Source organism: Lagenorhynchus albirostris, chromosome 9, assembly GCF_949774975.1.
Source record: "Lagenorhynchus albirostris chromosome 9, mLagAlb1.1, whole genome shotgun sequence".
Classification (NCBI taxonomy): Eukaryota; Metazoa; Chordata; class Mammalia; order Artiodactyla; family Delphinidae; genus Lagenorhynchus; species Lagenorhynchus albirostris.
Genome location: NC_083103.1, coordinates 30,031,928 through 30,045,871, shown reverse-complemented (window position 1 = coordinate 30,045,871; position 13,944 = coordinate 30,031,928).

The window sequence follows — 13,944 nt, the reverse complement described above, 5'->3', positions numbered from 1 at the left end:
TAGAAATAAAAGAAGATCAAATGCCAATTCAGATAAACCCTCTAATGAATCAGACCTCTGGACACTTCTGAGCATTTCCAAACTTTCTGATTTGTGATTATGGTGTTACCAAAACAATAAAAGCCCATACTTAAACACTTGCCTATTTGCCTTAAAAATACATCTTACAGGGCTTGCCTGGTGGCGCAGTGGTTGAGAGTCCGCCTGCCGATGCGGGGGACACGGGTTCGTGCCCCGGTCCGGGAAGATCCCGCATGTCGCGGAGCGGCTAGGACCATGAGCCATGGCCGCTGAGCCTGCGCATCCGGAGCCTGTGCTCCGCAACGGGAGAGGCCACAACAGTGAGAGGTCCGCGTACCGCAAAAAAAAAAAAAAAATACATCTTACATTTAAAAACGACACCAAGGTAAATTAAAGTTGTACCAGTGTCTTGAATGGAATTCTGAATAATTTTTTAATTCAGGTAGCATATAGAGATAGTGTTAGAGGTCTGATCTAAGATCAAACTTTTTACAAAATCATTTTCCTATTGTGATCACGGGTGATGCTGAAAATATAGAGCACGTATTTCTGACTCTTCTTAAAGATTGGTCTCTGACATGATTGCTGTGTTAGGAGCAAAGATTCCAAGTTTGTGATCTGAATATTTCCTCAATCACCAAAAGGAGGAAAAACTTCACTGCTTGAAAAGAAAATGCTCCCTATTTCACTTACAAAATTAATTTTGAATTAGTCAAAATCCCTATTTTTGGTTTTGGTCTAATACTATCCTAACACAATGTTCTAGAAGGACAAAGGTAAGGGAGAAATTCCCATCTATTCTTGTCAGGAAATGTGAACTAATCCTCATTACCCAAGTGGGAACAAAGGCAGTAAGCTCAGATTTGACATTGACATATTTTTTCTATTAATAATTTTAATTGGCTGAGGTCAATTCTACTATCACTATAAGCATTTTATGTTTAATTATGTTTACTTAAGTTTCCTAGTTACTCCTGCCTTCAGTCTTCCTTGCAAAAAAAAAAGGCGTTCAGAATCAAATGAATTGACCTCAAAAACTGCTGAAAATTGGAGTAATTAGCATAGGGAAAATAATAAGTAAACAGAAAACTCTCCCGCTGAGCAGAGTGGCAAAGATGTCAAATTCATGATTTCAAAGCCCCAATCTAATGCCAAACTGTCACTCACAATCCTCCAAATTATTGAGTAAGGCCCGTCCTGAGAAAAATCTTAAGGGAGGAATAATATCCCTATTCATTAGATGGTACCTTAATATGAGGTGTACTTCTTGTCTGTAAGCTTCTCATAAACCATAAGAATAGCTGTGTGCCATATTCAAATGTGTCCAAATTGGTTAACACCTGTTACAGGAATTATGTAACCAGGCATGGCCATTAGTGGCAAAGGAAAGAAAGGGACCATAGTAAGAAAATGTTAGAAGGGCCAAGATTAGGAGAGTAGCACAAGAAGGTCAAAAACTGATCCCAACTGGAAATAATATTTAATTGGATCAAAAAAGAAAGGATAAAAACCATTATGAAACAACTAACTCCCAGACATATAAGAGTCTTCAACTTGTAGCCCTCCGAGTTACCAGATTTTCCCTGAGAACATTTAAAAAATAATAGTGAGGAATAAATTGGTTTACTTGTTATAATGTTTCTGTAAGCATAGTCAGAAGGGATGTGATTGAGGGCTTAGGACAAAAGTTAGAACTGACAGTGGTAGCTGACTCTTTGCTGGTTTTGCTGGGAGAAGAGCCAGGAGATTTAGCAAGTTTAAACCAAAGGGTTTCAGGACATTGAATCAGATTGTAAGGAGTGGATTATATTTTTGAGACCCAACTACTTAGGCTGTGTGGTGATTGGGGTGAGAGATTCCCTACTGCTAAATTTTATATTCTTCATGGAGAAAGTTAGCAACATATGCAAAAATATAATTTAGAAAAAAATAATTACTGAACTTCCTAAAGTCATGTTTTAAAAATCACACTAAGAATTTGGCCTATTTTTCCATGATTCTGAATCTACACGGTGCCTATGGTGAATTTTTTTTGGAGGAAGGACCCAAGCAGCTTGTGATGCCTTGTCCAAGTCCTCTGGATAGCCCAGGCCTGGTGGGAATAAAGTCCTCAATGGCACACATGTGGCAGCAAGGATTAGGCTTTAGATTTGTCTCACATGTGGAATCATTTGGAAACCTCTAACACTCTTGACCTTTCTCAACTTCAGTTAACTACCTTCACTTCTTAGTTCCATTCATTCAATTGATAAAAACTTGCTGAGCACCTACTGCCAGCCCATGCTCTGTGGACTAGGATCAAGGCGATGAGTAAAACACATTTCAGCCCTTTTGCTGCTCAAATTCTAGACATAATGTTTGTCTTTTAATCCATTGGGCCACTTGTGAGTTAGTTAGAAGTAGGAAATTATGCTTTGTTTGGTTTTGTTTTCCCTTGTCAGAGGTTTAGTTTATAGAAGAATGACCATCAGCATGACCCTAGTGGCCAAGGGGTAGCAGTGATGGACAAGAAACTTGTTCCCAAAGCTGGAGGGACAGGGACTTCCCTGGTGGCCCAGTGGTAAAGAATCTGCCTTCCAATGCAGGGGACATGGGTTCGATTCCTGGTCAGGGCACTAAGATCCCACATGCCGTGAGGCAACTAAGCCCCCGCGCCACGACTACGGAGCTGGCACACCTCAGCTAGAGAGCCCATGTGCCGCGAACTGCAGAGACCATGAGCTCTGGAACCCACACGCCACAACTGCAGAGCCCATGCACCCTGAAGCTCGCGCGTCACAACTAGAGAGAGAAAACCTGCAAGAGAAGCCAGCATGCCACAATGAAAGATCCCGCGTGCCTCCATTAAGACCCAACGCCGCCAAAAATAAAATAAATAAATAATTAACTAATGTAAAAAAAAAAGCTGGAGGGGCAGCTAGCAGCTGGGGAGGGCCCTCCCCCCCCATGGTTGATCAGTGCCCTAGCCATTTTTGGTTAGCAGTGTTTTACAGAAGGTGGACAAAGGATAAGGGATCAGGGGTGGAGGCAGTGGTAGGGAGAAAATGAGACATAGTTCAGGAAAATAATTTTTCTAAATATGGTTAGGTAGACTTATAGAAAGATAGATCCAGAAGGGATCTTATGAGATTATCTCATCTTCCTCACTACTCATAGGCCTATCACCGCAGACCAGGGAAATAGACTACTCATCCTTCTTCTGAGGACCTAAGAATCCAGCCATTCTAATGCTTAGAAGTTCCCACTTGTAACACATTTTTGTTCTTGTTGCAATTTATATTTTATTTCATTTCATCCAACCTTAGTGAAGATGGAGAACAGCTGCTTCCTAACCTTCTTGTGCTATTAAGTCACCCCTCAGCCTTTTCTCGTAGCGAGAAATCAGATCTCACAAACTCTCTTCATAAACTCCAACTTCCAATCCATTAATCATGTCCCTTGGTCTACCCTGGATCTCCTCCAAGATCTCCATATTCTTCTGAAAATATGGAGGCCCGTATTAGACATGTCTGTGAAATTATCCAGGGCTCAGGAAACACTGGAGTCATGAATTATCTGAACACAGCTGTTGGGAAAAACTAAAGGGAAGATTCAATCAGAATGACAAATCCCTCCCTTGCAACTTGGAGACAGAAGTGATTGTTTCATAAATGATGAGCCCTTATGTCAAAGCTATATATTCTATCCTTAGTTTTCAGATGAAGCATTTTTCAAAAGAAACAGATCTTTAATAAGACATTTGTTTTTACTTCTCAACAAAATTTTTTAAGAACAATTTTTCTGTTCTCCACTTAATGTCCAAAGTTGTACACATTTACCTGATAAATTAGGAGAGTGCTTTCATCTTCTCAAGTAATTTCTCTCGGAAGGTAAGGTCTACACAACACTACATGACTTTTGAAGTTTGAATTTTCTCCTAAATTGGACCATTTCTTTTCATTTTGTCTGCATTCAAAACCTAATTAGAATACAGTATAACTAAGTTGAAGTCCATAAAAGAGAATCATGTTAACCTACGTGATTCCTAGAATCAAGTTTAACTGATGATTTCACTTGTCAGGTATATCTCAATTATGATTTCACAATCCAATGTAACCAAATATTTGGGACCTTCTAATTCTTGATAGCCCGGCTGAAGAGCATGGGATCAGCTGAAATATCATTCCTACTACTCACAGTTGTCTGTTTAGGGCATGTTGAAGGAATTCAATGGTAACTGCAAAATCAATCCAGCAATCCCAAGAAGAAATTAAGCCAGACATGGAATGAAATCAACACTCTAAAAAGAAGCTGAGTAGAAAAAGGGAACATTTACTTCCCCTTCATAATATCATTTTGAGAAACTGTCAAGGGACTCTGTGATCAAAAGATTACTAAGAGTGTTTGCTGTTAAGTAGGAACTTCTGAAACCTTAGTCTACCAAGAAGGGTAACAAGAAGTGCAGAATCTAGTTGAACCTAAGCAAGGGTGATGTTGATACAGATGGATAGGACAAATATAATAGTTCGAAAAACGTGAGGGCAGAGAGATGTGGTAGAATGGGAAATGAATGGGGGAAAGCAGAGCCACACATTTAAATCCCAAGACCCATTAATTAATTAATTATCATTTTAGTTATTGTTACATATGTACTCAGGGAAATTCATTTTTCTCTGCTTGGACAGTAGTCATGACCTGGGAGAGAGGCTGATGTGTGTGAGGTGGGGGAAAATAGGGCTAGATATCCAATTTTGGAAGTCAGATTTTGAGTCCGTAATACAAATTAAATATGTTTCTGGGATGCAAATTCAGCCCACGGTCAGCTTTCCTTAAGGCAGGCTCCATACTAACTTAGAAAAATGAAGACCCAACACTTCCTTTCTTACCAAATTTTATGCTTCTCCCAAATGCAGTAAAATGTTTAGCACTGAGGAGCTTATATTTCATAGACATGTTTTCCAGGAGGCTTTGGGAAGAATGAGCCAATGCTATCATATATTCTGGCCTTTTTAGCAAAAAAAAAAAAAAAAAAAAAAAAAAAAAAATTCCCAGGATAAATAACTGAAATTAACTTGCATTGCTCATTGCTTTATGTCTATACTGAATGCCAACTTGAATTACCATTCTCACATAATAAACATATTTTTATGATATTACAACCAGATTGTGGATGTAGATCATCTTAGAACTACTTTGCAAGCCAAATTTCCATTGCCTTCCATTTTATCTGCACACAAAAACTAATTAAAGTGAGTAAAAATAAGTTGAATTCCATAAAAAAGGATCATGCTAACCTACATGATGCCAATTTATCTCAAAAAAATATGTCAAAGTTTGACATATTCTTGACTATTTGCTTGACTAATTAACATTTTTTCTAATTTTACTTTTTGTTACTGTGCTTTTAATAAGTCAGATTGTTATTTATTGATATGATTTTGCCCTGCATTCCTAGGAAGAATTTATAAAATTCTAATTTACCCTTCAATGAATTGATAAGAGCACAACTTCAGAATAGTATTTAATAACAGAAATTAATCTCAAAAGCAGAATTATATGTATAGATGTCATATGAAGAACAAAGGAACAGTCTTAAAGAGTATTTCTTTGGAAAATGACATGAGTTAAAAAATCTAAAGTTTAAATTAGTAAACATTTCCTAACATTTTTAAAACAAGGGATTTTAAGAAAACTTAGAATTTCATCCTTATTTCTTGATTGTTTTAAGAAAAATAAATCAATTTTTTGTTTTCCTAGGTTGAGAGGGGAGGAAGCTATAAGAATAATAAATAAAGCTGTTGTCAAATCTCAGATAAAAATCTAGAACCAACTGAAAACACTGGGAATAATATAGGAATGAATGAAAATTTGAGGTTTCAATTCATCTTGTCTTAGCGTCTCAATAATCGTAAATTAACTGTGGAGTGTTGAAGAAATTTAAAATACTATAATTAGTTTTGTGCTACCAATTTGAAATTAATAATGTCATATTGGAATGGTATTAACATTTTGTTAAGTATGTTTATATTTAAGCAATTAATCTAAGCTATATACAAAAAAGCTTTACTTTGAAAATCAAGATAATTAAAATCTTGCAAGGCTATTCATTGTTTTCTTTTTTTAATTTTTATTTATTATTTTTTTGGCTGTGTTGGGTCTTTGTTGCTGAGTGCGGGCTTTCTCTAGTTGCTGCGAGCGGGGACTACTCTTGCAGTGCGCGGGCTTCTCATTGTGGTGGCTTCTCTTGTTGCGGTGCATGGGCTTTAGAGTGCACAGGCTTCAGTAGATGCAGCACATGGGCTCAGTATTGTGGTTCCTGGGCTCTAGAGCGCAGGCTCAGTAGTTGTGGCGCACGGGCTTAGTTGCTCCGCGGTATGTGGGATCTTCCTGGACCAGGGCTCAAACCCACGTCCCCTGCACTGGCAGGCGGATTCTTAACCACTGCGCCACCAGAGAAGCCCCGTTGTTTTCTTATGTTTTGATTATTGGGAAATAGAAGAAATGTCATTGTCACATGATATGATTGTAAGGCCCTCAGTAGTCAAGAGAATTGGGGTTCTAGTTTAAACTATCACTCTGGCTGTGTGACCTGTGCAAATCACTTCACTAGCCCAAGATTGTTCACATCAATACTATGAGTTTCACAGAAATATTTGTTGAGTAAGTGGAGCAATCTTAACTACCGTACACCTCAGCTGCCTGATCAATGAAACCAGGGCAGTGTGCTATAAGCTGTGGTTGTCAAGCCTAGCAGCACATTCAGACCTTAGCTCAAAGGAATGAATGATTCAGGTGATTTCCGTGTACTGGGGAAACCTATGAACTAGATCGTCTTTAAGGCTTTTTTCTATCTAAATTTGGACTGCTTGCAGGAACTGTGTATCATTTGGTAAACTGAACTTGGAACTCATGAAATTATTTCCCCTAAAGTTAACAGCCTTGAGCCAAGGTAAGGATTCATACTCTTCTATATACTACGTAGTTATCTCTGATGAGGTTTTAGGTAGACTTTTTCATACACCAAAATGTCCTTTAAGATCATCCTTTCCCCCGGGGCTGGTTTCTGAGCTCTGGGACATATCAAATGCATTATGAGTTCAGGTCATCCTTCCTTGTATAGATCAGAATGGCAGCAGGATGAATTCTTCCCATTGACCTCCACATCCTTGATTCCTTATATGACTTTAGCAGCTCTGCAGAGACCACTGACTTGTACTATCTTGGACTACCAGTATGCAGCCAATCTCTCATTTAAAACCACATCTTTCTAAGAGCTGTTTTCCAGGAGGAAGATGGAAGAAATTTATTAGGAAGATGCGCAAGTAGATGTATAACTCCCTTACCCAGACTATCCCCCGCCTTAGTTTCTAGAGCTGCTATTCTGAGTTCTGAGTTGGTGCAAAGACGCAAAGGACCCAGACACAAATACTTGGCATTCTCTCAAACGAGATGCTATTTCCAGAGAAGTTCCAAGTTTGGAGTAGGGCTTTGGGAGGAAGAACATTAAATTGCACAAGGAAAGCCAATAAACATTTTAGTCCCCAGCAGGGACTGTAAGCCTTGTAATTATGTTTAGGATTATGCTTGTCCATCCTCTTCTTTTCCATCTCTGTAAACAACATGTTAGCTTTGGAGGTTTGTCATCCACTGTGTTTTTGGAGAGGGAGTTCCTCATCACAGCATCTGCAGTGCTATAGCCAGTAACAGTTTGAAAATGCAAATTTATGAAAAGGCTTCTAAACACACTAACTCCTAATCTAAACAATTTATAACGTTTCCTACTCAATAACTCTCAGAAGTCAACTAACTTGGAACTGCCCTAAACAAGTTAAGAAAGGAGTCAGACATCATCCATGGGGTTAATAAACTAAAGTAAGTGGAAGGAAGAACGTGCAGGTGAAGAGTTCCAGATAGTAATCTTTCTCTTCAGTGACTATGTACTTATTTCTGGACAATTTTCTCTCTTGTTAGTGTTTTAAACATGACAACAATTATAATAAGAGCAGCTAAGATTGCATAGGGACTTACACATTAGTTTACTGATTAAAAGAAAGGGCTTGGACCTGGGTTTAGTCAAGCTTTGCCACTTATTGGCTCTGCTAATTTAGGTTAGTTAATTAATTAACTGATGCCTCAGTTTCCTTATCTTTAAAATAGGAATACTAATAATCTCTGCCTAGAAAGATCGTCGTGGGGATTCAATTAACTATGGAAATGTAGAATGCTCACCACAGTGAACTCAGTAAAGTTTGATTTGATTATTAATTTATCTGATCCTCCCCAAACACTTTAAGTAACATCACTCTCTCCATATTATGATTGTGAAAATGGTGCTTCAAAACTGATAGGTGACAATTAGTGGTTTGAAAGTTTTTCATTAGTTAGAAAAGATTCAATATAATTCTAAATCGGCATTTGTGGCCGCTGATTTTGAAATTCTCAGCCATCTCAAAGGGTTGTGTTGAAGATCTCTTAACAAAATGTATGTGCAAACCTGCTAATGGGGAGCCCAAATCAAATCTGGGTGGTAGCTATCAGATAGGGAAGTGTGGTTTTATAATGGACTTTGGAACCGGAGAAAATTAGGTTTGAATTTTAGCTTTTCCATTTAAGATTCGCTGTATAATTTGGGGTAAATAAACTCTCTGAGCTCCAGTTTCCTTATTTATACAATTAGAATATAATCAAACTCAGAGAATTGCTTTGAGGGTGAAATAATAAATGTCAAATGCAAAGCAAACAACTTAGCCCTGGATAAATGCAAAATGAATGTTATCCCATCCCATCATAATTTGCATATACTTTCCCATAGTATAGTAATGACAGAAATGAAGTCTTTATAACTTGTTGAGGTTAGTGAAGTCACACCAGGAATCTGAGGCCATGCTCACTGAGTTAATGAACAGAGTCTGGACTTTTTCTCTTTTTCAATGGAGCAATGGATTCTAGGGTAGTGGGGTAGCCCGTGTGGTACTGAGGATAAACTTCGGAGTAACAGCAAGCTCGGCCAATAGAAACATGTCTACTACACCTTAGCCATCTCATCAGTTGGTTCTTTATCCACTTGGCAACTTGTCAAGTGGCAAGAGTGAATTTTAAAAATTTCTCCAAATGCCAGGATGGAAAACTCAATGGCTCACACTGAAAGGCAGAGAGAGACTAAACTAACAATTCTGAATCTATGCCATGTTAATCAGTGCCCCCTCCTCCAAGTGTTCTGTGGTCAAATATGTTTGGGAAATGCTACACAGTAGTATTTGCAGACTTTGTCACTGATAGAAATCACAGTCACCTTCATATCACATGTCAGTTGTTACAGATATCTTGAAATACGTTGATGCTTATCACTACTGCAAAATTATAGTATTCACCTTGCTGCTAGATCTTATTTAGTGCCTTAAGAAAGCACATATATTACTATATCACACAATCTACTTTTTAAATATTTTTAAAACTATATTTCAAGGTAATTGGCTTCCTTTGTAATCATATGCTTTTAAGACTTATTCATTTAGAAACATTACTCTGAGAAGGGTTTATAGGCTTGACCAGACTGCCAAAAGAGTGGAGTCCACAGCACAGAAGTGGTTACCAAGCCCATGTTAATCCAACATATGCCAAGGAGAGGCAATAACAAGGCCATTCTTAAACATTGGTTGTGGAAGTTGCTGGGGGAGACAGAAGCCCTTACTGGAGGAGGAAGGTAAAAGCAGAAGAAATCATTGTTTCCTACCAATAATGAGCATGGATGGTAGAGATCAGGCTCAGTAGACAAATGGCCTTGAAGAATACTCTTGGAGTGGACACGTCTATTCAAGAGCCCCCATATGATACTAACCCTATTTTGGTTTCCCTTTTCATTTCTCTGCTCCATTTTTTTCACGTTCCCTCTCTTTTTTCTATTCACTTGCCCTGTAATGTCCGATCCCAAAGGCTTTAGATATTTATGGAGCCTTTTTACAATCACCCAACTTAGCTATTTTTTCCCCACAGTCACCTTATTACCTAGGGATAGTAGGTCGTTGCTATTTTCCTTGAAGATGGAGGTAGGACAAATCAGTTCCAACTCCTTCTGGTGCTGATGGGTATGGGATTTAGCATATTCTGAAGGAATCCTGGATTCCATTACATCATAGCATGCACTCTGGGCACAAAGATCTCAGAGCATTTTCTTCTGCTGTTTCAGGCAATTGATTGGGTTTCCCTTTCCCAGTGTGAGAAGGTTTTTGAGTGCATTTAACGTTCACTCAGAGGTTGAAAACATTGGCAAAGTACTTACTACCTCCTGGGGTGATCCAGAAAATGTTCATAAATGGTCAAAATGCCTCACACAGGCCAGAGGTTTCTCCTAGCTTCAGACTGAACTGTTAAATTTGGAGGTCACACACTGCTAAACTGCTGATTTTTAGAAACTCGACTTTAAAGTGTTTTATTTTTAAATTAATACTTTGAAATATATTTTGCCATTTGTCTAAAATAGAATTCAAGAATGATGTATGTCATCCCGAGGGCATCCGAAGTTATTTTAAATATGGCATCTTTATAAAAGTCAATAGCTGACTCCTCAAAGGGCAATCATGTCCAGTGTGGGCAGCTGTGCCAATTGTTTTTGAACTACTGCAGCAATCTAGCCAATCCCAAGGAGTGTAGCCTTTCTGCACCCACATTTTTCTTAATTATCTCCGCTAGGCTGAGTTAGCTAAGGACAAATCTATAGCATTTCCTGGATGTTGAAATGCCCACACACCTTCTGCAATCCTTGGGCTACCAGCTTCCTTTCATGTTTCTCCTGGTTGGCCCATCTGATTATCTATTATCATGTGTATATCATGCATTATTCATGAGGCCCAGACAATGTCAGGGTGTAATATCTTTGATTTTAAAAAGAAATGACCTGAAAAATGAGAACTTCTGCTTGTACAAAGAAAATAAGCATTTAATTTGATAGTGAGTCTCTCATCATCCCATCCCTTTAAAAAGTAATCTGTAGAAGTTTGAGATCATTGTTCAAATTAAAACTTTCCAAGTCATCTTTTCTCAGAAAATGATTGGTTCAATATCTGGATCCTTTCTGTGCTGGGTTCAGGTAAGTTTCTTTGATTTTCATAATGTGCTTCTTAACAAACAAGTTAAAAACTGCTGGCACCCCAAATTGTAAATCACCAAAGGTTAGGGTGACTTAAGCCCAAGAAATAAGATATCTATCATATCACTCAAACTTGGAGCTAAAATGGAATTTAGAGTTGATCCTAAGACTATCCTCCTTGTTTTATGTGGGAGGAAATATGGATCAAAGGGGACTAATTGATTTTTCCAGCTACTGACAATGAGTTGGCAGCAAAGCTTGAACTCAGACATTTAATCTGTTTCACTGAGTTCTCTTGAAAAAGGTTAAGAATCCAGAAGTCTGTCTTCTTCTAGGGAACAGCGCAAATTCAAGGACAAGCCAGGTCTCTAAGCTGTGAGTTCCACCAAGATAAGTACCTTCTAGTCTTACACGTTGCTGAATCTCCAGACTTCAGCACAGCTCCCGGCACATAGTAGATTGTCAATTAATGCTTACAGAATAAAATTATGAATATTAGAGTCTCTATAGAAAGTATACCTCTTGGGCAAATGGAAAATGGCCTGTCAAGCTCATGATCCCCATAAGTATCAGAATATCTACCGAGATAACAAGATCCCAGGCATGTAAGACTGGGATGAATATAGCTGATGCACTTTGCTGTACAGCAGAGACTAACACAGCAGTGTAAAGCAATTACACTCCAATTAAAGATATTGGGGGGAGGCAAAAAAAAAGACTGGGATGAAATTCCAGAGGGTTAGAAGAAAACAAACCAACATGAATTCATGCATCAGATAGGGGCTGGGCTAAGTGACCCCTGAGAAATTTCCCAGGCCCCAGATTCTACAGCTTGCAAGTAAAAATTCTTCTTGCCTTTGGCTCTTCCTATTCTGTGTTGTTTTTTGGGGGGAATTAGTGACTATCCCTTAGATGGTATGTCAACGCTAGGAAGATCCCTGCCTTCTTTGAGCCTCCGATTATGGGAGAGTGAAAGAATGGCTTAGGAGGAGAAGGTCATATACTGGTAAAAACTTTTCATTAGGACTACAGACTTGTGGGAACTATTTTTTTTCTTTTAATTTAAAGAAATCAAAATAGGAGGAAATAATGCCTACAGTCCCCTCAGATGCCTGAGTAGGGTTTGAGGCAGCATGATCTAGAGAGCTGAAAATATTGTCCTTGAAATCTGAAGAAAGATTCTGAGTCAGTCTTCACCTCTTACTGGCAATGTGGTCTTGGGAAACTCTGAACCTGAGTTTCCTCATCTGAAAGGTGATTGATAATTCCTACCCTACCCTCCTGGCTGAGGAGATCAGATAAGGAAATCTGTGAAGAACTTTCAAAGCACTATGTGTATATAAACTATTATTACTAGGAAATACAAATAAAGTCTGCATTATACAGAATTCTTCATAGGACTCCTTTAGAATGTTAGGTAAAAGGGGGAAAGCCCATCTGAACTTTAAAAAAACTCAGAACGAATGCTCCAAAGATTGCCAAATGACAATGGAGGCGGGGATAAAAATTTGACATCTTGATCTTTGCACCCTGGTGTTTCAGCGTATTAGTCTTTAGGGACCATATGTATCTTTCTCAAGACACACTGGTTAAAGCAGTAGCTTTAACTTCCAAAGTAAAAGATTATAATATTTTTGAAATTATGGTCACTCATTGGTCAAAGAGGAGAGAAATTTTTCGTTTTATTGTTTAAGAATTTAATCTTTCTCCACTTAAAGGCAACACCCTCCCTCCCCATTTCCATAGGATTCAATAATGGTAAGCTCTCACTAAATGTTAATGTTTATTTTATTTATTAAATGCCACACACTGTTCTTTACATGGATTATGGCATGTAAATTAGAGACTCACCGCTTGTTAAATGCACTAGAAACACACAGAGACAAACATGCCTATAAACACACACACACACACACACACACACACACACACACACACACAGCAGGAGCAGATCAGCAGAGAAAGACACCAGCCAAAGAAAGATAATTTGAGATACTTCTGAGCTAGCAGTTGTAAAATTAAAATAGGCAACTCATTAAATTATCCATAGAGTGAAAAGAAAGCTACAAAAATAGATATTTTTCTGGCAAGTCAGTGCTTTTCAGAACAAATTTAGTTTTAAGCAGAATCTTAAAATCAGATTCTATCAGTTCATATTCACTAGAGTCATTTAAATGGTTAGATTAGTTTTTCTTAATTAAAGGCAAGGATTAGCTTTACCGGCCTTAGATAGGAGTATATGTATGTTCAGTTAGACATCATTTTAACTGACATTTTGTAAGCAGTTTGATCAAACGAATGTTACTTGAGCAATTGGAGCCTCATCCCCAAATCACAGAATTAGAAATAAAATCCTTTGTAAATCATGCCTTAATGCTGATTTTTTTCCCCCCTCGTTTCTCTTTGTTGGTTTTTGTGGCTGAGTATCTATTTTGTGGTCATCCAGGCCTTGCCTCTCACATTGCCTGATAATGGAATGTTGTTTCTTACTAAGCTTCCCCTAGAGGACAGGCCAGGAAAAGGAAAGAAACTAAAATCACTAGCTTCTCCTCTTATTAAGAATATAGATTACAGATTCGATAGGGAAAGAGTCTGGTAAGTGAACGAAGAATCATATGTATTTTGATTTTAGATATTTTAAAGGTATTCTTTCCAATTTACATTGATTGGCAATTTTACAAATAATATTTTGTGAACCAACAAGAAGCTTGCTTTTAAAATCCCATTTACTGCCTTACCGTATAAAGTAGACGATATTTAAAAATAACTAGCATTCTGGTTCAAATGAAAATGCCGTATGCAGAGAATGACATAGTGATACCTCCCTCTTACGGAGTGTCTCCTTCCCAGTTTGCAAG